Source organism: Epargyreus clarus, unplaced genomic scaffold (genome assembly GCF_041222505.1).
Source record: "Epargyreus clarus isolate Ecla_fem2 unplaced genomic scaffold, WU_Ecla_fem_2.2 ptg000026l, whole genome shotgun sequence".
Classification (NCBI taxonomy): domain Eukaryota; kingdom Metazoa; phylum Arthropoda; class Insecta; order Lepidoptera; family Hesperiidae; genus Epargyreus; species Epargyreus clarus.
The window spans coordinates 7,111,302-7,137,716 of record NW_027332233.1 but is presented as its reverse complement, the minus strand read 5'-3'; the positions used below and the strand labels follow the sequence as shown (position 1 = coordinate 7,137,716).

General features: G+C 35.8%; 1 protein-coding gene and 1 long non-coding RNA gene across 2 annotated transcripts in view; one reads left to right on the top strand and one right to left on the bottom strand.

The window, feature by feature from the left end:
* The window catches only part of Hs3st-A (Heparan sulfate 3-O sulfotransferase-A), a 102,928-nt gene that overhangs the window by 35,129 nt on the left and 41,384 nt on the right, over positions 1-26,415 (top strand). The gene's annotated exons all lie outside the window — the stretch shown is intronic.
* LOC140753576 (uncharacterized) lies at positions 9,650-10,772 on the bottom strand. The gene is made up of 2 exons (XR_012103587.1): positions 10,500-10,772; positions 9,650-9,734 (listed from the first exon to the last, which is right to left on the bottom strand). It is a non-coding gene; the product is annotated as an uncharacterized LOC140753576 (long non-coding RNA).

Here is a 26,415-nt window from a genome sequence, read left to right as displayed (position 1 = left end):
TTTCACAATGCATTTACTACTATAGTTGCTATGATAAATGAAAATTTGGTGGTACGGAATTCTCTATGTACAAGTTCAACTCACACTTGGCCAATTATTCAATTAGCTATTTCGAAATGGTGTGCCAGAACCAACACCGGATACTCAATATGTAATAAGCGTAGCGTGAGTGTCGTAATATATTTTACCTACATGATTACCTGTGTGACGTAATGTTTACCACGCCATAAGCCCTGAGGGTCGAAGGTACGATTGTCTAAATATTTGTAGTGTAATACCATAATACTAAGAGTAAACCGAATATTGAGAAATGAATCGCCATTAAGACTAGGAAGACTGATATACAGAAATTGAAATCAAAATGAAACGTAATTAAATCTTTGAAATCACAACCGCGATTGCCTTGAAAGGGCTTTTTATAATATAGGAGTAGCAGACGAGCATGCACTCCACCCTATGGTAACTGGCTACTACTGACCATGGACATCTGTAATCAACCCCATACAAGATTCCTACCTGACCGGACACTACGGACCCAGATGCGCCGCTGCCCCTGTATTAAGTTGGAATGCCTCGAAAAATGATATCTTGGTTGAAGTTAGGACATTGAATTTGTGCCTCAAAAAGAATAAAGTCGAGGGTTGAGATAATCCCCTTACGGATTGCTGTATACATACATAAATCTGATGTCAGAGTTTCTGACACACAATATCCATTTTATCTTCCATCTAAAAGTACCACACTACCGGCGTACTGCCGGTAACTGTAAACGACACGTATTTGATATTTCACTGCGGATTCAAATTTAGACATTAAGAAATGGTCAAACAAAATAGTATTTCTGTTATAGATTCTTTTGGTAGCTTTGTGTATTCGTGTGTAGCTCAGAAGGCTTAGTACGCACTGTTTATCCAAAGCTAACAATAATAGAGTCCTATATATTATGCACACACTGCTTTCCTCTCATTTTTGTTATAATGGTAGGTATACACTTAATTTATTCAACATGGGTCCAGTTTAAGTAACTAATGCATCTAAAATAAGAGATAAAGAGAATAATTATATAAAAAAAAGACAAACCCACTGAGTTTCTTACCGGATCTTCTCAGTAGAAGTCGCGTTCCGATCCGCTAGTAGTATAAGAAAAATATTTTAACTGACAATTTGTAAGTGCCGCCGTTGGCCTATACAAAATAAATATATTTAATTTCATTTCACTATTGCAGTAATCTTTCAAATAATATAAGAAGATGGTAGAATCCTTTGTGGTTCGACTCTGGCAACACTATCGTCACCCCTATCTGCCTAATAACAGTGATAAGGGAGACATATTTTTTCTGAGGCGTTCCAGCTTCCCAGGTAGAATTAATTATCTTATACTATCTGGGTTGATTACAGATGTCCATGAGCGGCAGTAACCACTTATCATCAGGTGGACTGCATACTCGTCTACTACTTCTATATTATTAAAATAACTTCTTCATTGTTAGAATTACAATACCATACGATTGTGATGAATGTAGACCTTTACACGCTAATTAATCAATAATCAACTTGAAATCCCCCGCAGTGGTAATCAATTTGATTCAATTTTACTGACCATCAATCGCATACATTCACAATTCCCAGGCTGACTGGCGTGCTCGTTTGCAACTTAATAACGCAATTAATAAACCCTCTCTAAACATGATCGATAGCTTCTAATTAAAAGCCATGAGCAGTAATGTTCTCGTAATAATGGTCATTGTGTGGTCGCATTTTCATTTAAATTACAGCTTTTAATGCAATTTATATTTATTACGTAAGGTATAAATATAGGTCCCAGTATGTTGTAGTATATTATGTGTATGTTACATAAGAGGGTAATGTATATATGAATAATGGCAGTGAAGCAGCCAATGATAAGGAAAATTTTACCATTACCCATAGATTACTAAAGATTACTCACTCCTAACAAGAAAATGTACCCAGTTTTGAGAATTGAAATAGTTGCGTAAAAAAGTTTTGCCACGTCTCCGTGCTAAAATGTCCCTAAAATATTTGAAATTATTATTATAAATTATTATTTATTAATTATGTAAATTACGCAGTATTACTTATTTATTCGTAAATTTTCTCTAAAAATGTTTTTATTTGTCAAGAATTCAAAAAAAGAACTTACTATAATAAGCCGTTTGCGGCTTCATTCAATTTCAAGGCGGCGAAGTATCTTTACTAATCTATGCCATTACCATTATCTTTTTATTCGTGATCCGCGGTCGTCTAACAAAAGTCTCCATACCACAGTTCCAATAAAAGACCTCCGTCGCAAATCTTTCTCATATATTTTTTTAACAGACTAAGGAAGGTAATGTTGTTTGTGCGTATGTACGTATGTACTCATTATTTCGCATGTCCTACAGTTCAAACGGCTGGACGGATTTTAATTTATGCGGCGTGGTTGGATTCGTCTTAATTGTAGTAATCGCTAGGCTATGTTTTAGCCATTAATATATTGTAATGGTAAATAAATGGTCATTTATGGCTTTGGGCAGTTACAACATTAGACGATTCGTTAATACATTAACGGATTTGATAGATATGTTTTACTCTTCATTTTCAGCCCTTTATAGCAACGTCAAGTTTTTCATAAATAGGTACATGAATTACCAACCTTAATTTTTAATTCAAGGTTCGACAATTATAAAAAAACTAGGTATCGCTTGGGTGCGCGAGCTGCAAGCAGCTCGCGGGGAAATGTCTTGTTTAGTTTTGCATGCAAGATTTTTTACAATTTTTGTTTCTATATATTTATTGAAAATTTGTTAATTTTTGGGGCCGTTTGTAAAGGATACGAGTTAATATTTGCAAAATACCAAGAATTTGGGTCCTGTTTTTTTTGTCTATAAGCCATACATTTTAAAAACATAATGACACAATAGCTTGAAATATTACATACAAAAATACTTATTTATAAAACTTGTTATTTATTGCATGGCAATACTAAAATATTTTTTTACCAAAATGTGTAGTCTATTAGTACATACGCGTCATACATTATAAGGCGTTCAAAAGTATACAGCAACTTGAAATATTACATAAAATAGTGCATATCGACCCAGGAATGCGTTATTGCTGTTACGCCAAAAAGTCTGGAAATACGTTATATACATATTTGGAATCAGATTTTTTCTGTGTTGTATGATCTAACACTCGTGTAGCTCTAAGAGCATTTTAAATTCATTTACAGCGTAGAAAATTTCAATGTTTTTTTTCGACCTTAAATTGCAGTAACCCTGTAAAAGTCCTTCGTTTTATTGTACTGCGCCTGTTACACTAATTTCACTATCAAAACATTTAAACACAACACGGGTTACAGCGTTTTCGCGGTCTGAGAATTTTAGTCCCAGCTCAGTTACAGTATTTACGCGGTATGAGATTTAAAGGCGAATTATAGTTACAGCGTTTATATGGTATAAGAAATACAAATATGTCATATTTAAATCCTTAATTATGTAAAACAAATCACTAAACTTTTAATCTTGTAATGGACACACACATATAAATATGGACATAAAAACTAAATCTAATCACTTGTAATGGACACAAAAAAATATCTTACAACATTTTAAAGGCATCCAATATTTAAGTTTCACAATATTTACGATATTTTTAAATGTTACTACGTGTGCTCGCGCCCTTTTGACGGAGTCGACGAAAATGTTCCATTTGCCGAGCGGTAGGCGAAGTGGCAGGACGTGTAAGGTGTTCATTAAAGTACGTTTAATTATTAAAAATAAGTAGCATTTTAGGTATAAATTGAATATTATAATTACAGTCTGTGTTTAGTAAAAAAATGTAAAAATTTAAGCTATTAATGGCAAAAAGGGCAAAAGGTATATTTAAAATTATTGCTTCTACCCATTTTTTTAATGCGGAGAAATTCAGAAGAGCATCCATGAGGATTCTTGCATATCAGATCAGAAGATCGGGGGAACAGTGGTATGTCAGACTCTTACCAACTAAAACTCCGCAGCGTTCCTCTGGACGTTCAGAGACGGTTCACGAGAAAACATTAGCATTACTGTCACGACCCGGCCACCAGACACTTCCAACCATAGAGCGAACCACCAGCACTACCTCTAGCGTGTGCTGGGCCATCTCTTCGAGGTAATCGTTACAGTGATGGCATGTGGCCGTCGACACCCGCCCGATCCAGCACAAATAATTCCAGAAACATACATAACCACTTCTCAATAACGCACGAATTGCCTCAATAGTCCTCAGGACGGCTCTAGGATGCACCAACCTTGAGTTCCACGTCTCGGTAATCCATTGGCGCAGCTCAGCTCTGTGTCTCTCCAGTTCCTGTCGCACGGGCGGGCGGCTCCAGGATTGGCGTGTTTCCTCGCGCCAATAACCTAGCGACGAAAAGGTCATCGCTCCCAAATCTCAGAGCAAACTTCCCGCCAACACGTAGGCTGCCTCACATGAGATAAGGCAGAAAATCTACCCAAGGTCGCCGCCGACCTCAGGCGCTGAGGGGTCCATCCAAAGCGGGGTCCGACATTTCACCGGCTATCCAGGATGAATCCCAGATACGTTCGCAACGGCCTCACATCGATACGAACTCCGGAGACGACGATATAAGCATCCTGGGGCGGCGCCTTCCGAGGGCCATGAAGCATCGCCATGATTGCCATGAAGCACAGTTTCGGATTTTTCTAGATTTTTAAACACAACCGCCGTATGCGGCCCACTATGAATACCGTGCAAGCGGTGACGCGCAGGAAAGCATCCCTATGGTTTCCGCTACAGACAGTCATCAGGGTGTTGTATACATAACGAACTATGCTGACACCCGGAAGGGGAGCTCCTCGCAGTACTCAGTTTTAGCCGATATTCCACAAGATAGGACCCAGCATCAAACCTTGTGGAACTCCGCACCATATTTCCCGCCGACACCACCGGTCTTGGCCAGGGTATTCCACCATACGCCTAGATAAGTAGTCCCCGACAATCTTCTCCGGTAGAACCTCCGTGGTAACGAGACGCTACCCTCTTGCAATTCCAGGGGCGGGTGTCAAACACGTTGGCCATATCAAGTGATACAGCCAACATTACCTCACCCCGGGTAACTGTATTCTTTGCCAGGGACTTCGCCTACTCGAAACCACGTAACATACGCCAACGGTTGGTTAATGCTATCGTACCGAACTTTCAGGCTTTGCTCTTCGCGAAAGGTCATGCAACATACCGGTTGACCCAGATACTCACCGGACATTGCCGTTTCGGTGAGTATTTAAAAAGGATAGAGGGAGATGACGGCATAGCACACGCTGCAGTACTGCCCAGCGTGGGAGTCTCAGCGGCGGTTCCTCTTGACAAAAGTGGGACCGGACCTATCTCCAGCACCATTATTGGAGCTATAGTTAAGCGTAGCAAAGCCTGGGACGGCATGATCACGTGCGACATTGTCATGTCCACGAAGGAAGACGCCGAGCGAGCTAGCGCACAGCTTGGAGGAGGAGTCGCCGCGGGCATACATAACTCCCATCTGTCCCTGTAGTTCCGGGACCAGAATAGGGTTACGGTATCCTCTGCCTGTCTTAAGAGGCGACTAAAAGGACTTCCAGGGTTGCGGGCGGCAAAAGTGAGAACTCGAACCGCCCGGGCAACGATTCCGGGAAGGACGATTACGTGTGCTCACCTGGACGGAGCCCGACAAGGCAACGCGCTAAAAAGACTTCGGTTGCGTTCTTTTGGAGATTTAAATTTCGAGAGTTAAGGTATCATTATATTCGTCTCAATGACCCGAGTGTCCTTAGATAGGTGTTAGAAAAAATATCACAATGGCGGATTTTTGGCGCGAAATAGTACCACATTTAAAAAATAAAGTTAACCGAACCTATCGAGCAGGGTATCAAATGAAAGAAAATTAAACGAAGATTATAAAAACATATTTGTATATATATAAAACAGCAAGGTGACTGACTGACTGACTAACTAAATGACTAATTCATTTTTCGGAAATAAACGTACAGTCGAAACCACGGACCATAGAGTTCCGAAATTTTGCACATAGGTTCTGTATGTAGCGTTAATAAGTACTAAGGAAGGCCTTTTGAAAATTCTACCCCTAAGAGGGTAAAATAGTCATGTCAGTTTTTTTTTAAATCCTTTAATTTTGAAGCAACTACTGTAAAATTTAGTATTTCCTGGATAGGAACAAGGAAATACCCATTTATCCCCTTCCTAAAAATCAACCCCGTAGAGGATAAAATCGGGGTTGAAAGTTCATTTGAACAACCGTCAATTTTGAAGCAAACGCTATGAAATTTTGTATCTGGTTTGCTGGTAAAAAAATAATGAAATTCTACCCCTAAACGAAGTAAAATAATGTTTGGAACTTTAAATTACTGAAGTTATATATTTTATGGAGCATAAATTGTGATTTTTTTTCGCGAAATAGTAACACGTTTTAAAAAAGTTCTACTTCAGCCTTTTTAGTGCATTCGTATTTTTGATTTTTTAATTAAATGACATGTTTTATATTTTCTTTCATGTTCTAACCTAACCTAACCTAACAAATTCTACATACCTACTATCTTTTTCTGTACTAATGTTACAAAAGTAAAAGATTATTTTTTATCATGATTCAAATATATATAGTGATTGAAGGTGGTAGAGCATTTTGTGGTTAAACCTCATATCAGCAGTGTTAAGCGCTGCTGTGTTCTGGTTTGAAGGGTGTAGGTAAGGGAGACATACGTTTCCGAGACGTTCCAGCTTAGTCCTCAGGGGTAGCGGCGCATCTGTGACCGATTCCAGGTAGGAATATATAATCCTATCTGAGGTTGATTACAGACGTCCATAGGTAATAGCCACCCACCATCAGGTGGACTGCATGCTCGTCTGTTACTCCCATATTGTGAAGTGTAAAAAAGTGAGCGCTAAATGGCCGAATAGACAGGTGGTATCCCTGTATCATCAGGATTAAGGAGTTTAATATTGAATATATGCGCAAGCACAAATAATTTACTTTTATTAAGTTGAAAATAATTGTATATTAACAGGGTTGAGTAGGTTAAATTTGTGGGCAGTACATAGATGGGTGACCGCCACGTAATGTTATTTGTCTCCTCAAACGTTTTCGTGCTTTTGAATTTACGTTCAGCTGCTGGTTCCAGATGTTAACAAATAAGTCTGGTGAAAACCTCAAAAAATATTGTTTTAAAAATTAACAGTTTTAATGTTATTGGATATCCACAACCACTGTTTTTCTTATATGAACTAAAGGATTTACTTTACCTATTCGACTTTCGTTATTATATCGGACCATCGAATCTATATAATCTGTAAGAATCTAGACTGTATTTTGAACTTCACGTCAAATTCAATTCTGGGAATTCTGGAATATCAAATTCTGGAAAGTAATGATAAATGACAAACTAAAGGAAAAGCGTAAATTTTAATAATATACATATTTTTTCATATTAATTTGGCAGTTAAGTTCCCGTCATTCATTAATTTAAACATCTCGCGTATAAACAATGTTTTTGGTCTAATATTTCAAATCATTCAGAAGCGGACGTTTTGTTCTTCTAGAATTTATATTTTTATGTTTGACTTAGTTGAGGTTATTTTTAGGACCATTGTAATAGATTTTCAACTTGCTCTGCGCGGAGTTTCGTTTAATACAAATGTAAAATTGACAATTTGGGAGAATGACTTTTTCAAGTAAAAGTTATGACTTATGTATACTTCTAAGAATTATACATAAGTCATATGTTATGTATAATCTTTAAGGATTAGTATGCCAATATGTATTTTATTCAAAATTTTCCTTTTCCTTTAATTTGTCACATAACATTACTTCCCAGAATTTGATCCTTATAAGCGACACTATCAGATAGTGAAATAATATAGAAGTTTATTATTTTTCAAAATGAACTCGTTCGATTCTCGGCTAAGGAAGAAGATATTTTAAAAACCGAATGATGCAGTTTTAGTTTTATCAAAATCGGCCTCGTAACTCCTTTCAGCATTTTTCGCAAATCCTTATAGTTTCGGATTTAGCCTTGAAGGCCTATTTGAAAAATTCACCCTGTATAGGTGTATTTGGAGGTTGCTAGCATCATCGGCTATTTGGACCACGTAACATACGCCAACGGGTGGTCAATGCTATCGTACTGAACTTTCGGGTTTGGCTCTTCGCGAAAGGTCATGCAACATACCAGTTGACCCAGATACTCATCGGACATGGCCGTTTCGGTGAGTATCTAAACAGGATAGAGGGAGATGACGGCCCTACGAGGATTCCGCATAGCACACGCTGCAGTACTGCCCAGCGTGGGAGTCTCAGCGGCGGATCCTCGTGTCAAAAGTGGGACCGGACCTGTCTCCAGCGCCATTGTTGGATAGCTCCAAGACATAGCATGATCACCTGCGACATTGTCATGTCCACAAAGGAAGAAGCCGAGCGAGCTAGGGAGCGCACAGCTCGGAGGAGGAGTCACCGTGGGCGTATATAACGCCCATCTGATCCCGTAGTTCTGGGACCAGAATAGGGTTACGGTATCCTCTGCCTGTCTTAAGAGGCGACTAAAAGGGGCTTCCGGGATTGCGGGTGGCAAAAGTGAGAGCTGGAACCACCCGGGCAACTACCCAGGGAAGGATGGCAGTAGGTGTGGTCGCATACCGTCATGTACGCCACACCGAGTGGTGAGCGTCATGCTCATCTGGGCAGAGCCCGACGGGGCAACCCGCTAAGAAGACTCCGGTTGCGTTCCTTTGGAGATCCCGAAGTCCTCTATGCAGCGCCGAGGATAATTACCGGGGGGGTTTTAGTGCGGTAAGAATCCCACATAACCCCGTGTCGCTCCCACAGAATAGGGTACCTTTTGAAGGTTTCCCCTCTTGTCAACAAAAAAGGTGTATCTTGAGGGAAGTATTATAGGTACCTTTTTATGTAATATAGGAGTAGCAGACGAACAATTAAATAATTATAAATTATTACGTAAGAAGAGAATCTAACATCTTACGTCCCTTCCCACTATGTGCATGGTAGGGCAACACTCCAAAAAGAATAATCACGAGTAAAATTCATATAGGTAACGTAAGCCACAAACAATTTAACTCAAATAAATAGAATACTCAAAAACTCAAGTCATAAATAATTTCAAACCAGTTATTGCTTTCTTAACATACCAATAAGTTAGCTAATTAAGATTGAATCATATATGTACCTTTTTAAACGACTCATAAATAAATTTCGAAATATACTTATACTTATAAATCCTGTAATCGATAACCATTACTTCTCTCCAAATCTCTCTCCTGAAGGTGGTAGAACCCTTTGTGATTCGACTCCGGCGGCACCACCGCCACACCTATTTCTACCTAATAACAGCAGTGTTAAGCGCTGCTGTGTTCCGTTTTGAAGGGTGTGGTAAGGGAGATATACTTTTCCGAGGCGTTCCAGCTTAGTCCTCAGGGTTAGCGGCGCATCTGTGGCCGACCTCAGGTAGGAATATCTAATCCTATCTGGAGTTGATTACAGATGTCCATCATGGGCGGCAGTGGCCACTTACCATCAGGTGGACTGCATGCTCGCCTGCTACTCCTACTTTATAAAAAAAAAAAAAAAAATTTAAACAATTTGTCTTGCTTTTCTTCTTTTATATCTTATGACTCTTCTATGAACTCTGACTATGAATTCTTCTCCTCCGAAATGGTAACAAGTGATTTAAATACTTTAGTGTTGAATGCCCAGTCCATTATTATTACGTACCAAAGACCACAGGTATTCTCCATTGTTTGATCCAATATAAACATGAAAACTAAAATTAAACTTGCAATTAATTCTATTTAAAAATGTAACTAAGTAAGTACAAGCTGTAACCATACTTTTCCAATTGTTAGTAACGTAATGGATACTTAGGAATAACGCAAATAGAACAAAAATTCAATAACCTAATCCCTTTATTATTATTATACGGATAATATAATGTTAAACAATATAACATCGATAACTTTAAAAATCATTATTACTTTCGAATATTATCAGCACAATAAGCCCTAGTACTAATATAGGACTGTTATAATTATTCGTAATATACGTATACATATTTAACACAAACTCCGAAACGTTAAGTGTTAAATGTATGACAAAATACTAATAATTTGAGCATGCAAAAGTTGCCTTATAACATTAAAGTTCTTCTAAACAAATATAACATTTGCTCATAATAACGGTACTGCCATTTTATATCTCGACTGTGTAAGTAAGAACTTCTAATATGATTAATATTTAAAAATTAAATTATGATTTATATCAAAATAAGGTAAAATGAAAACATAAATATTCGACCCAATCAAATTCCTGTAAAACGGCCGGCTAGGCTACTACATGCCTATTTAATAAACTCAGATAGCAAACTTAAGACAATCTGTACCAACCAACATTTGTATCGATTCTTAATTTGTTGTATTTAAATATATCCAATAAATTAACTTACGCAGTTTTACGCAGGCGATCCCACTGGCTAAATTGTTGGGGGTGTCTCCAATGAAAGGCTTGAATCAAGCTAGTTATTTTTGTTTAATTCCAAGACCTCCACAAACATCGTCCTTGACATCTGCCGTTTCCCGCCATAATACCCTTTTGTTTTTTTTTTAAATCACGAGTACAGCGTTACAGTCAATTAAATATGTGGCCAGCATTATTTTTCGAGTGAAAGGTTTTAAACTAATTTTAATTTAATTTATTTTTATAATGTTGAACTAACGCAGTAAGGTATAATTATATGTGACCTTACAATAAATACTAAGAAAAAATGTAAAATGGTGCCGGTCATCGTGGTGGTGGTCATTAAAGTGGGAGAAGAGCCTGAAACATTGCATACAAAAATGCATATGTATGAAAAAATATTTTTTTGTTTGACAAATTTGATATATTTTTTTAACAAAATGATTTTTTTTCAGACTATAAATACCTACAAACACCTCATACTTTATAATGATATCAAAAGAATACAAGTTTGAAATATTACATACAAAAATACATGCATATGAACTTTTGTATGACAACACTGATATAATTTTTCACCATAATATTCAAACTGTTAAAATCGACAAACACCTCATTAATTGGAATGACGTCAGAAGGAGACAGCAGCTTGAAATATTACATACAAAAATGCATATGTATTTTTTTTTGTATGGCAACACTGAAATATTTTTCCACAAATTTGTACAGTATATATGTACCATTAAACGCCTCATACAGAAAAAATACGTCAAATGGTGCCGGTCATTAAAGGGAAACAACAGCCTCAAAGTTTACATCCAAAAATACAAATGTATGAATATTATTTTTTTTTGTATGGCAACACTAAAATATTTTTTCAAGAAAATGTGAAGTCTATTAGTACCTACAATCGCGTCATACATTATAAGGCTGTCAAAAATATACAACAGCTTGAAATATTACATACAAAAATGCATATGTATGAAACTTATTATTTTTTGTATGGGAACACTGAAATATTTTTTTACCCAAATGTCTTAACTGTTAATATCAACAAACGCTTCATACATTGGAATGACCTCAGAAGGAAACAACAGCTTGAGATATGGCATACAAAAATGCACTTGTATGAAAATTATTATTTTTTATATGGCAACATTGAAATATTTTCTCACCAATTTATACAGTCTATAAGTACCATTAAACGCCTCATACAGAAAACTGACGTTTAGTAATGCTGGGCATGGTGGCGGTGGTCTTTAAAGGGAGACAACAGTCCGAAACACCACATACAAAAATACAAATGTATGAAAATTATTATTTTTTGTATGGCAACACTAAAATATTTTTTAATCAAAAGGTAAAGTCTATTAGTACCCCCAATCGCGTCATACATTATAAGGTTGGCAAAAATATAGTAAAGCTTGAAATATTACATACAAAAATGCATATGTATGAAAATTATTATTTTTTGTATGGGAACATTGAAATATTCTTTTACCCAAATGTTAAAACTGCTAGTATCGACAAACGTCTCATACATTGGAATGACATCAAAAGGAAACAACAGCTTGAAATGTGACATACAAAAATGCATATGTATGAAAATTATTATTTTTCGTATGGGAACACTGAAATATTTTTTTACCCAAATGTCTTAACTGTTAATATCAACAAACGCTTCATACATTGGAATGACCTCAGAAGGAAACAACAGCTTGAGATATGGCATACAAAAATGCACTTGTATGAAAATTATTATTTTTTATATGGCAACATTGAAATATTTTCTCACCAATTTATACAGTCTATAAGTACCATTAAACGCCTCATACAGAAAACTGACGTTTAGTGATGCTGGGCATGGTAGCGGTGGTCTTTAAAGGGAGACAACAGTCCGAAACACCACATACAAAAATACAAATGTATGAAAATTATTATTTTTTGTATGGCAACACTAAAATATTTTTTAATCAAAATGTGCACAATATTAGTACGTACAAACGCCTCATACATTCTAATGTTACCAATACAAGACAACAGCTTGAAATATTACATACAAAAATACATATGTATGAAAATTAATATTTTTTGTATGGCAACACTAAAATATTTTTTTACCAAAATGTGCAGTCTATTAGTACATACAAACGCGTCATACATTATAACGTTGTCAAAAATTTACAACAGCTTGAAATGTGACATACAAAAATGCACATGTATGAAAATTATTATTTTTTGTATGGCAACACTGACATATTTTTTTACACGTTGGTACAGTCTATAAGTGCCATTAAGCGCCTCATACAAAAAAATGACGTCAAATGGTGGCAACAGCTTGAAATCTTCGATAATCCTGTAGAAAATGCATTTGTATGAAAACATTTTTTTTGTATATGGCAACATTGGATTTTCGATTTTTTACATAGGGTCCATTTGAAATAAAAAATATCTCCCATACATTACTTATATGCTCTGTCTACGGTTTCCGCCCAAGTACTCAAAAAGTGAAAATCGCGAAAAAAAATTCTGTATCCCAGTGTTGCCAGTCGATTAAGACGAAAATGGTCAAATGTCATTACGGCGCCCAAAAAAAATTGTCCTGTGAAAAAATTTAATTCAAAATATTTCTCCTTCTACTTTTCACATTTTTGAATGAAAAGTTCCAAAAAATGTATGAGTGGTGAAAAAAAGAACTTTACCTGGCAACACTTCGAGCCGAGCTCCATGACCGCCCAATACAAAGCAACTCGCTTAAATGTTGCCAACCTCAAAATATTTCATTTCGAAAAATGCATTTTTTCGTACATTTTACAAAATGGCTGATACAAGGTCCGCCATCTGGTTTAAAAAATATAACATTGCCATATGATAAAATTGAGGATACACTCCGGCCAATAGAACAAAAATGTCGAAAAAACATTAATAAAACCACCGCGCTACGACCCCACAAACACACCTCGAAAAATGAAAGATTTCAAACTCCAATATCTCGGCGGCCATCTTGTTTTTCCAATTTTTTCTAATTTTATCGTAACAGTCGTCCCACAATTAGCCGAAAATGACACCAATCTCAGGTAGGCGCGCTGAATAAAAAAAAAGTTGAAAATCGCAGGAGGGCCGCCATCTTGAATTTTGTATGTTTCCCATTTTTTCTATAACCACCATAATATACCGAAAAAATATTTCATACATTATTACTACCCCCCACCAATAGTTTAGGCTGGGCTACTCGAAATGTCAAAAAAGTGAAAAAAAAAATCTAGCTCCCAGTGTTGCCAGTTAATTTGGATGAAAATGGTCAAATGTCATTACGACCCCCCTGACAAATACCCATGTAAAATATTTTCATTAAAAATGTTTCTCCTTCTACTTTTTACATTTTTGAATGGAAAGTTCCAAAAAAAGTATGAACGAAGAAAAAAAATCCTAAACCTGGCAACACTTCAAGTCACGCTCCACAACCGCCCCATACAAGGCGATTCGCTAAAATGTTGCCAACCTCAAAATATTTCACTTCAAAAAATGCGATTTTTCATACATTTTACAAATTGCCTGACGAACGATCCGCCATCTGGTTAAAAAATTAAATAAATCCAATTTGGTAAAATTGAGCATATATCCGAGAAAAAAAAAGAAAAAAATAAAAAAAATATTTAAAAAAACACATCAGTGCAACCCCGCGAACACACCTCGAAAAATGAAAAATTTCAAACTCAAGTATCTCGGCGGCCATCTTGTTTTTTCAACTTTTTCTAATTTCATCGTATCAGTCGCCCTCAAGTTAGCCGGAAACGATACCGATCTTGGATAGGTGCAAAATAAAAAAAAAAAGTTGCCCAATCCAGCTCGGCCGCCATCTTGAATTTTGAAAGTTTCAGATTTTTCCCATAGACACGGAGGCAAATAAAAAATTCCACTCATACATCAAACCCACCCCCCACCACTCCTTCAGGTCGAGGAAGTCGATTTTTCGTAAAACTGAAAAAAAATTCCTGCGGCCAGTGTTGCCAGTCGACATCGACGAAAATGGTCAAATGTTATTACGACAGCCAAAAAAAATATTCCAGTGAAAAATTTTCATCAAAAATATTTCTCCTTCTACTTTTCATATTTTTGAATGAAAAGTTTGAAAAATTGTAAGAGTGGGGAGAAAAAAACTCAAACCTGGCAACACCTCGGACCGAGCCCCACGACCGCCCCGAACAAAGCAAATCGCTCAAACGTTGCCAACCTCCGAATATTTCACTTCAAAAAATCTGTTTTTTTCATACATTTTACAAATCGCCTAACAGACGACCCGCCATCTTGTTGAAAAAAAAAATAAATCCGATTTAGCAAAATTGAGGATATATCCGAGAAAATTTAAAAAAATGGCAACAAAATATTAAAAATCCCAAGAGATACGACCTCCCAAAAACACCTCGAAAATTGAAAAATTTCAAACTCAAATATCTCGGCGGCCATCTTGGTTTTTCATTTTTTTCCAATTTCATCGTAATACCCACCCGAATATTATTCGAAAAAGAAACAAACATCAGGATAAAGTCAATAAATAAAAAAGTTAAAAATTTTAAATCGGCCGCCATCTTGAATCTATGGCATCTCATATTTTTCCCTTTGCCTCGGGGGGGAGAGGAGAAAACCCGCCATAGACAACAAAGTCGCTCCTAGACGGCAACATGGAGAACGCACGTCATTCCTTACAGGATTATATATATACTAGGTATCGCTTGTGTGCGCTCGCTGCTAAAGCAGCTCGCGAAACGGTTGTCTTCTTTAGTTTTGCGTGCAAAATTTTTTTACATTTTTTCCCCTATATTGAAGTTTTATTCATTCTGTTTGGGGCTGTTTGGAAAAGATATGAGTTAATATTTGCAAAATACCAAGAATGGTCGTGATTTTTTTGTCTATAAGCCATACATTTTAAAGACATAATAAGGAGACAAAAGCTTGAAATATTACATACAAAAATAACTATTTATAAAAATTGTTATTTCTTGTATGACAACACTAAAATATTTTTTTACCAAAATGTGTAGTCTATTAGTACATACAAACGCGTCATACATTATTTCTATATATTATATTATCTATATTAATTCTATACTTATAATAAATCTGTAGAGAGGTCAATTCTGTACAAGAAATATATTTCCAAAATAACTATCAGGGGGTATTTAGGGATCGATACTGATGTCAAGAATGCAATCATTAAAATTTTTGTCTGTCTGTCTATATAACCGTTATAGAAAAAAAAACTACTCGACGGATTTTAACGAAACTTGATACAATTATTTTTCATACTCCTGAGCTGGTTATAGTATACTTTTCATCACGCTACAATCAATAGGAGCAGAGCAGTGCAGAAAATATACCTCTTACATTATATCCTTCTTTTGTAAATCGTATATCATATTTATCCTGTCCATCCTTTGAAAATATCCAAATATACCTAATAGATCATGGCCCTTCTTTAGTAAATCTTATATTTTACCCCTCTTTTAAAGTCACAAAAATGTTGAAGATTAATACATTTTGTATCCTTTACTTGACTACATACTACATCCACAAAATCTGTGTCTGTGTCTGTTAATAAATAATTATACATTAATACGTAAGAAGAGAATCTAACATCTTACGCCCCTTCCTGCTATGTGCATGGTAGGGCTACACTCCAAAAAGAATAATCACGGGTAAAATTCATATAGGTAACTTAAGCCACAAACAATTTAACACATACAACCAATTAAACTCAAATAAATAGAATACTCCAAAACTCAAGTCATAAAAAAATTTCAAACCAGTTATTGCTTTCTCAACATACCAATAAGTTAGCTCATTAAGATTAAATCATATACATTTTAAACGACTCATAAATTAATTCCGAAATATATACTTATAAACCCTGTAACCGATTTTTTGTATGGCAGCACTGAAATATATTTTCACCCAAATGTTCAAACCATAGATATATTATCCTACTGACGTAGGGTTCAAACTGTTAGTAGCTAACAACGCCACGTATTAGGTAATAACTTCAAAAGGAGACAACAGTTTTAAATATTACATACAAAGATGCATGCGTATAAAAAATATTATTTTGTGTACGGCACCACTGATTTTTTTTTTACCACAATGTGAAATCTATTGATACCTACAAACGCATCGTACATTTTAATGTTGTCAAAATATACAACAGCTTGAAATATTTAATAGAAAATACATATGTATGAAAATTATTATTTTTTGTATGGCCACACTAAAATATTATTTTATAAAAATGTGCAGAATATTAGTACCTACAAACGCCTCATACATTCTAATGATATCAATAGAAGGCAACAGCTTGAAATATTGCATACAAAAATGCATATGTATGAAAATTATTATTTTTTGTATGGGAACACTGAAATATTCTTTTACCCAAATGTTAAAACTGCTAGTATCTACAAACGCCTCTTACATTGGAATGACATCAAAAGGAAACAACAGCTTGAAATATGACATACAAAAATGCACTTGTATGAAAATTATTATTTTTTATATGGCAACACTGAAATATTTTTCCAAAAATCTGTACAGTCTATGAGTACCATTAAACGCCTCATACAGAAAACTGACGTTTAGTGATGCTGGGCATGGTGGTGGTGGTCTTTAAAGGGAGACAACAGCCCGAAACACCACATACAAAAATACAAATGTATGAAAATTATTATTTTTTGTATGGCAACACTAAAATATTTTTTAATCAAAATGTGCACAATATTAGTACGTACAAACGCCTCATACATTCTAATGTTACCAATACAAGACAACAGCTTGAAATATTACATACAAAAATACATATGTATGAAAATTAATATTTTTTGTATGGCAACACTAAAATATTTTTTTACCAAAATGTGCAGTCTATTAGTACATACAAACGCGTCATACATTATAACGTTGTCAAAAATTTACAACAGCTTGAAATGTGACATACAAAAATGCACATGTTTGAAAATTATTATTTTTTGTATGGCAACACTGAAATATTTCGTTACACATTGGTACAGTCTATAACTGCCATTAAGCGCCTCATACAAAAAAATGACCTCAAATGGTGGTAACAGCCTGAAATCTTCGATAATCCTGTAGAAAATGCATTTGTATGAAAACATTTTTTTTGTATATGGCAACATTGGATTTTCGATTTTTTACATAGGGTCCATTTGAAATAAAAAATATCTCCCATACATAACTTATATGCTCTGTCTACGGTTTCCGCCCAAGTACTCAAAAAGTGAAAATCGTGAAAAAAAAATCTGTATCCCAGTGTTGCCAGTTGATTAAGATGAAAATGGTCAAATGTCATTACGGCACCCAAAAAAAATAGTCCTGTGAAAAAAATTCATTAAAAATATTTCTCCTTCTACTTTTTACATTTTTGAATGAAAAGTTCCAAAAAATGTATGAACGATGAAAAAAAAAACTTTACCTGGCAACACTTCGAGCCGAGCTCCATGACCGCCCTATACAAAGCGACTCGCTCAAATGTTGCCAACCTCAAAATATTTCACTTCGAAAAATGCTTTTTTTCGTACATTTTACAAAATGGCTGACACAAGGTGCGCCATCTGGTTTAAAAAAAAAATATTGCCATATGATAAAATTGAGGATACACTCCGGCCAAGAAAACAAAAGTGTCGAAAAAATATTAATAAAACCATCGCGCTACGACCCCACGAACACACCTCGAAAAATGAAAGATTTGAAACTCAAATATCTCGGCGGCCATCTTGTTTTTCCAATTTTTTCTAATTTTATCGTAACAGTCGTCCCACTATTAGCTGAAAATGACACCATTCTCAGGTAGGCGCGCAGAGTAAAAAAAAAGTTGAAAATCGCAAGAGGGCCGCCATCTTGAATTTTGTATGTTTCCGATTTTTCCTATAACCACCATAATATACCGAAAAAATATCTCATACATTATTACTACCCCACACCAATAGTTTAGGCTGGGCTACTCGAAATGTCAAAAAAGTGAAAAAAAAAATCTAGTTCCCAGTGTTGCCAGTTAATTTGGATGAAAATGGTCAAATGTCATTACGACCCCCCTGACAAATACCCATGTAAAATATTTTCATTAAAAATGTTTCTCCTTCTACTTTTTACATTTTTGAATGGAAAGTTCCAAAAAAAGTATGAACAAAGAAAAAAAAACCTAAACCTGGCAACACTTCAAGTCACGCTCCACAACCGCCCCATACAAGGCGATTCGCTGAAATGTTGCCAACGTCAAAATATTTCACTTCAAAAAATGCATTTTTTCATACATTTTACGAATTGCCTGACGAACGATCCGCCATCTGGTTAAAAAAATAAATAAATCCGATTTGGTAAAATTGAGCATATATCCGAGAAAAAAAGCCAAAAAAATCAAAAAAATATTTAAAAAAACACATCATTGCCACCCCGCGAACACACCTCGAAAAATGAAAAATTTCAAACTCAAGTATCTCGGCGGCCATCTTGTTTTTTCAACTTTTTCCAGTTTCATCGTATCAGTCGCCCTCAAATTAGCCGGAAACGATACCGATCTTGGATAGGTGCAAAATAAAAAAAAAAGTTGCCCAATCCAGCTCGGCCGCCATCTTGAATTTTGAAAGTTTCAGATTTTTCCCATAGACACGGAGGCAAATAAAAAATTCCACTCATACATCAAACCCACCCCCCACCACTCCTTCAGGTCGATGAAGTCGATTTTTCGTAAAACTGAAAAAAAAATCCTGCGGCCAGTGTTGCCAGTCGACATCGACGAAAATGGTCAAATGTCATTACGACAGCCAAAAAAAATATTCCAGTGAAAAATTTTCATCAAAAATATTTCTCCTTCTATTTTTCACATTTTTGAATGAAAAGTTTGAAAAATTGTAAGAGTGGGGAGAAAAAAACTCAAACCTGGCAACACTTCGGGCCGAGCCCCACGACCGCCCCGAACAAAGCAAATCGCTCAAACGTTGCCAACCTCCGAATATTTCACTTCAAAAAATCCGTTTTTTCGTACATTTTACAAATCGCCTAACAGACGACCCGCCATCTTGTTGAAAAAAAAAATAAATCCGATTTGGCAAAATTGAGGATATATCCGAGAAAATTTTAAAAAATGGCAACAAAATATTAAAAATCCCAAGAGATACGACCTCCCAAAAACACCTCGAAAATTGAAAAATTTCAAACTCAAATATCTCGGCGGCCATCTTGGTTTTTCATTTTTTTTCAATTTCATCGTAACGCCCACCCGAATATTATTCGAAAAAGAAACAAACATCAGCATAAAGTCAATAAATAAAAAAGTTAAAAATTTTAAATCGGCCGCCATCTTGAATCTATGGCATCTCATATTTTTCCCTTTGCCTCGGGGGGGAGAGGAGAAAACCCGCCATAGACAACAAAGTCGCTCCTAGACGGCATCATGGAGAACGGCATGTCAGTCAGTCAGTGGTAAGTTCAGGATTATATATGTATAATATACTAGGTATCGCTTGTGTGCGCTCGCTGCTAAAGCAGCTCGCGGAACGGTTGTCTTCTTTAGTTTTGCGTGCAACATTTTTTTACATTTTTTCCCCTATATTGAAGTTTTATTAATTCTGATTGGGGCTGTTTGGAAAAGATATGAGTTAATATTTGCAAAATACCAAGAATTTGGGTCGTGATTTTTTTGTCTATAAGCCATACATTTTAAAGACATAATAAGGAGACAAAAGCTTGAAATATTACATACAAAAATAACTATTTATAAAAATTGTTATTTCTTGTATGACAACACTAAAATATTTTTTTATCAAAATGTGCAGAATATTAGTACCTACAAACGCCTCATACATTGTAATGATATCAATAGAAGGCAACAGCTTGAAATATTGCATACAAAAATACATATATATGAAAATTATTATTTCTTGTATGGCAACACTTGAATATTTTGTTACCAAAATGTGAAGTCTATTAGTACCTACAATCGCGTCATACATTATAAGGTTGTCAAAAATATACAAAAGCTTGAAATATAACATACAAAAATGCATATGTATGAAAATTATAATTTTTTGTACGGGAACACTGAAATATTATTTTACCCAAATGTTAATACTTCTAGTATCTACAAACGCCTCATACATTGGAATGACATCAAAAGGAAACAACAGCTTGAAATATGACATACAAAAATACACTTGTATGAAAATTATTATTTTTTATATGGCAACACTGAAATAATTTTCCACCAATTTATACAGTCTATAACTACCATTAAACGCCTCATACAGAAAACGGACGTTTAGTGATGCTGGGCTTGGTGGTGGTGGTATTTAAAGGGAGACAACAGCACGAAACATCACATACAAAAATACAAATGTATGAGAATTACTATTTTTGTATGGCCACACTAAAATATTTTTTTATCAAAATGTGCAGAATATTAGTATCTACAAACGCCTCATACATTCTAATGATATCAACAGAAGACAACAGCTTGAAATATTGCATACAAAAATACATATATATGAAAATTATTATTTTTTATATGGCAACACTTAAATATTTTGTTACCAAAATGTGAAGTCTATTAGTACCTACAATCGCGTGATACATTATAACGTAGTCAAAAAATTACAACAGCTTGAAATGTGCCATACAAAAATGCACATGTATGAAAATTATTATTTTTTGTATGGCAACACTGAAATATTTTTCCACCAATATGTACAGTCTATAAGTACCATTAAACGCCTCATACAGAAAACTGACGTTAAGTGATGCTGGGCATGATGGTGGTGGTCTTTAAAGGGAGACAACAGCCCGAAACACCACATACAAAAATACAAATGTATGAAAATTATTATTTTTTGTATGGCACCACTAAGATATTTTTTAATCAAAATGTGCACAATATTAGTACCAACAAACGCCTCATACATTCTAAAGTTACCAATACAAGACAACAGCTTGAAATATTACGTACAAAAATATATATGTATGAAAATTAATATTTTTTGTATGGCAACACAAAAATATTTTTTTACCAAAATGTGCAGTCTATTAGTACATACAAACACGTCATACATTATAACGTTGTCAAAAATTTACAACAGCTTGAAATGTGACATACAAAAGTGCACATGTATGAAATTTTTTATTTTTTGTATGGCAACACTGAAATATTTTTTTACACATTGGTACAGTCTATAAGTGCCATTAAGCGTCTCGTACAAAAAAATGACGTCAAATGGTGGCAACAGCCTGAAATCTTCGATAATCCTGTAGAAAATGCATTTGTATGAAAACATTTTTTTTGTATATGGCAACATTGGATTTTCGATTTTTTACATAGGGTCCATTTGAAATAAAAAATATCTCCCATACATAACTTATATGCTCTGTCTACGGTTTCCGCCCAAGTACTCAAAAAGTGAAAATCGTGAAATAAAATTCTGTATCCCAGTGTTGCCAGTCGATTAAGACAAAAATGGTCAAATGTCATTACGGCACCCATAAAAAATAGTTCTGTGAAAAAATTTAATTAAAAATATTTCTCCTTCTACTTTTCACATTTTTGAATGAAAAGATTCAAAAAATGTATGAAGCATGAAAAAAAAATCTTTACCTGGCAACACTTCGAGCCGAGCTCCATGACCGCCCAATACAAAGCGACTCGCTCAAATGTTGCCAACCTCAAAATATTTCACTTCGAAAAATGCATTTTTTCGTACATTTTACAAAATGGCTAATACAAGGTCCGCCATCTGGTTTAAAAAATATGACATTGCCATATGACAAAATTGAGGATACACTCCGGCCAATAAAATAAAAATGTCGAAATAATATTAATAAAACCATAGCGCTACGGCCCCACAAACACACCTCGAAAAATGAAAGATTTCAAACTCAAATATCTCGGCGGCCATCTTGTTTTTCCAATTTTTTCTAATTTTATCGTAACAGTCGTCCCACAATTAGCCGAAAATGACACCAATATCAGGTAGGCGCACAGAATAAAAAAAAAGTTGAAAATCGCAGGAGGGCCGCCATCTTGAATTTTGTATGTTTCCCATTTTTCCCATAACCACCATAATATACCGAAAAAATATCTCATACATTATTACTACCCCCCACCAATAGTTTAGGCTGGGCTACTCGAAATGTCAGAAAAGTGAAAAAAAAAATCTAGCTCCCAGTGTTGTCAGTTAATTTGGATGAAAATGGTCAAATGTCATTACGACCCCCCTGAAAAATACCCATGTAAAATATTTTCATTAAAAATGTTTCTCCTTCTACTTTTTACATTTTTGAATGGAAAGTTCCAAAAAAAGTATGAACGAAGAAAAAAAATCCTAAACCTGGCAACACTTCAAGTCACGCTCCACAACCGCCCCATACAAGGCGATTCGCTGAAATGTTGCCAACCTCAAAATATTTCACTTCAAAAAATGCGATTTTTCATACATTTTACAAATTGCCTGACGAACGATCCGCCATCTGGTTAAAAAATTAAATAATTCCAATTTGGTTAAATTGAGCATATATCCGAGAAAAAAAACGAAAAAAATAAAAAAAATATTTAAAAAAACACATCAGTGCCACCCCGCGAACACACCTCGAAAAATGAAAAATTTCAAACTCAAGTATCTCGGCGGCCATCTTGTTTTTTCAACTTTTTCTAATTTCAACGTATCAGTCGCCCTCAAGTTAGTCGGAAACGATACCGATCTTGGATAGGTGCAAAATAAAAAAAAAAAGTTGCCCAATCCAACTCGGCCGCCATCTTGAATTTTGAAAGTTTCAGATTTTTCCCATAGACACGGAGGCAAATAAAAAATTCCACTCATACATCAAACCCACCCCCCACCACTCCTTCAGGTCGAGGAAGTCGATTTTTCGTAAAACTGAAAAAAAATTCCTGCGGCCAGTGTTGCCAGTCGACATCGACGAAAATGGTCAAATGTCATTACGACAGCCAAAAAAAATATTCCAGTGAAAAATTTTCATCAAAAATATTTATCCTTCTACTTTTCATATTTTTGAATGAAAAGTTTGAAAAATTGTAAGAGTGGGGAGAAAAAAACTCAAACCTGGCAACACCTCGGATCGAGCTCCATGACCGCCCCGAACAAAGCAAATCGCTCAAACGTTGCCAACCACCGAATATTTCACTTCAAAAAAATCTGTTTTTTCATACATTTTACAAATCGCCTAACAGACGACCCGCCATCTTGTTGAAAAAAAAAATAAATCCGATTTGGCAAAATTGAGGATATATCCGAGAAAACTTTAAAACATGGCAACAAAATATTAAAAATCCCAAGAGATACGACCTCCCAAAAACACCTCGAAAATTGAAAAATTTCAAACTCAAATATCTCGGCGGCCATCTTGGTTTTTCATTTTTTTCCAATTTCATCGTAACACCCACCCGAATATTATTCGAAAAAGAAACAAACATCAGCATAAAGTCAATAAATAAAAAAGTTAAAAATTTTAAATCGGCCGCCATCTTGAATCTATGGCATCTCATATTTTTCCCTTTGCCTCGGGGGGGAGAGGAGAAAACCCGCCATAGACAACAAAGTCGCTCCTAGACGGCAACATGGAGAACGCACGTCATTCCTTACAGGATTATATATATATAATAACTAGGTATCGCGTGGGTGCGCGAGCTGCAAGCAGCTCGCGGGGAAATGTCTTGTTTAGTTTTGCGTGCAAGATTTTTTACAATTTTTGTTTCTATATATTTATTGAAAATGTGTTAATTCATGGGGCCGTTTGTAAAGGATACGAGTTAATATTTGCAAAATACCAAGAATTTGGGTCCTGATTTTTTTGTCTATAAGCCATACATTTTAAAAACATAATGACACAATAGCTTGAAATATTACATACAAAAATACTTATTTATAAAACTTGTTATTTTTTGCATGGCAATACTAAAATATTTTTTTACCAAAATGTGTAGTCTATTAGTACATACGCGTCATACATTATAAGGCGTTCAAAAATATACAGCAACTTGAAATATTACATAAAATAGTGCATATCGACCCAGGAATGCGTTATTGCTGTTACGCCAAAAAGTCTGGAAATACGTTATATACATATTTGGAATCAGATTTTTTTCTGTGTTGAATGATCTAACACTCGTGTAGCTCTAAGAGCATTTTAAATTCATTTACAGCGTAGAATATTTCAATGAAATGTTTTTTGTCGACCTTAAATTGCAGTAACCCTGTAAAAGTCCTTCGTTTTATTGTACTGCGCCTGTTACACTAATTTCACTATCAAAACATTTAAACACAACACGGGTTACAGCGTTTTCGCGGTCTGAGAATTTTAGTCTCAGCTCAGTTACAGTATTTACGCGGTATGAGATTTAAAGGCGAATTATAGTTACAGCGTTTATATGGTATAAGAAATACAAATATGTCATATTTAAATACTTAATTATGTAAAATAAATCACTAAACTTTTAATCTTGTAATGGACACACACATGTAAATATGGACATAAAAACTAAACCTAATCACTTGTAATGGACACAAAAACATATCTTACAACATTTTAAAGGCATCCAACATTTTAATGGCATTTTAAAGGCATCCAATATTTAAGTTTCACAATATTTACGATATTTTTAAATGTTACTACGTGTGCTCGCGCCCTTTTGACGGAGGCGACGAAAATGTTCCATTTGCCGAGCGGTAGGCGAAGTGGCAGGACGTGTAAGGTGTTCATTAAAGTACATTTAATAATTAAAAATAAGAAGCATTTTAGGTATAAATTGAATATTATAATTACAGTCTTTGTTCAGTAAAAAATTGTAAAAATTTAAGCTATTAATGGCAAAAAGTAGGTAGGTAGGTATATTTAAAATTATTGCTTCTACCCATTTTTTTAACGCGGAGAAATCCAGAAGAGCATCAATGAGGATTCATGCATATCAGATCAGAAGATCGGGGGAACGGTGGTATGTTAGACTCTTATCAACTAAAACTCCGCGGCGTTCCTCTGGACGTTCAGAGACGGTTCACGAGAAGCACGGCACGGACCCGGCAACCAGACACTTCCATCCATAGCGCGAACCACCAGCACTACCTCTAGCGTGTGCTGGGCCATCTCTTCGAGGTAATCGTCACAGTGATGGCATCTGGCCGTCGACACCCGCCCGATCCAGCACAAATAATTCCAGAAACAACCATATACCCAGAGTACGTGTGTCCGACGGAAAGACAGGACGCCCTTGCGCTTACATAACCACTTCTCAATAACGCACGAATTGCCTCAATAGTCCTCAGGACGGCTCTAGGATGCACCAACCTTGAGTTTCACGTCTCGGTAACCCATTGGCGCAGCTCAGCTCTGTGTCTCTCCAGTTCCTGTTGCACGGGCGGGCGGCTTCAGGATTGGTGTGTTTCCTCGCGCCAATAACATAGCGACGAAAAGGTCATCGCTCCCAAATCCCAGAGCAAACTTCCCGCCAAGACGTAGGCTGCCTCACATGAGATAAGGCAGAAAATCTACCCAAGGTCGCCGCCGACCTCAGGCGCTGAGGGGTCCATCCAAAGCTGGGTCCGACATTTCACCGGCTATCCAGGTTTAATCTCAGATACGTTCGCAACGGCCTCACGTCGATACGAACTTCGGAGACGACGATTTAAGCACCCTGGGGCGGCGCCTTCCGAGGGCCATGAAGTATCGCCATGATTGCCATGAAGCACAGTTTCGGATTTTTCAAGATTTTTAAACACAACCGCCGTACGCGGCCCACTATGAATACCGTGTAAGCGGTGACGCGCAGGAAAGCATCCCTATGGCTTCCGCTACAGACAGTCATCAGGGTGTCATCTACATAACGAACTATGCTGACACCC